Source organism: Octopus bimaculoides, chromosome 28 (genome assembly GCF_001194135.2).
Source record: "Octopus bimaculoides isolate UCB-OBI-ISO-001 chromosome 28, ASM119413v2, whole genome shotgun sequence".
Lineage (NCBI taxonomy): Eukaryota > Metazoa > Mollusca > Cephalopoda > Octopoda > Octopodidae > Octopus > Octopus bimaculoides.
This window is the reverse complement of record NC_069008.1, coordinates 2268836-2269225: the sequence shown is the minus strand read 5'-3', so window position 1 is coordinate 2269225 and position 390 is coordinate 2268836. Positions and strand designations below refer to the sequence as shown.

General features: G+C 39.2%; 1 protein-coding gene across 1 annotated transcript in view; it reads left to right on the top strand.

Moving 5' to 3' along the window:
* The window catches only part of LOC106878343 (zinc finger protein 239-like), a 108388-nt gene that overhangs the window by 62375 nt on the left and 45623 nt on the right, over positions 1-390 (top strand). The gene's annotated exons all lie outside the window — the stretch shown is intronic.

Genomic DNA, 390 nt, shown 5'->3' with positions numbered 1-390 from the left:
GTAGTGCTGGTGGTAGGGAGGAGGTAGTGGTGGTGCTGGCTGCGATAATATTGGCGGTGGTGGTGGTGGTGCTGCTGCTGGTGGTGGTGGTGGTGGTGGTGGTTGTATTTGCTCCTGTTTCTGTCCGAGCCGTTGTTGTTGTTGTTGTTCTTGCTGCTATTGTTTGTTTAACCCTGGGTCAGTCCTACCTACGATCAAAGGCAAGACAACCTACCTGTGACCACATAGTCTTATTAGGGACCACATAGTGATGGTGTGATTTGAATCTATTCTATCAATCCATACACACATATGTATGTATGTGTACATATATGTATATATATGTGTATGTGTGTATATATATATATAATATATATATATATATATATATATATATATATATATATATAT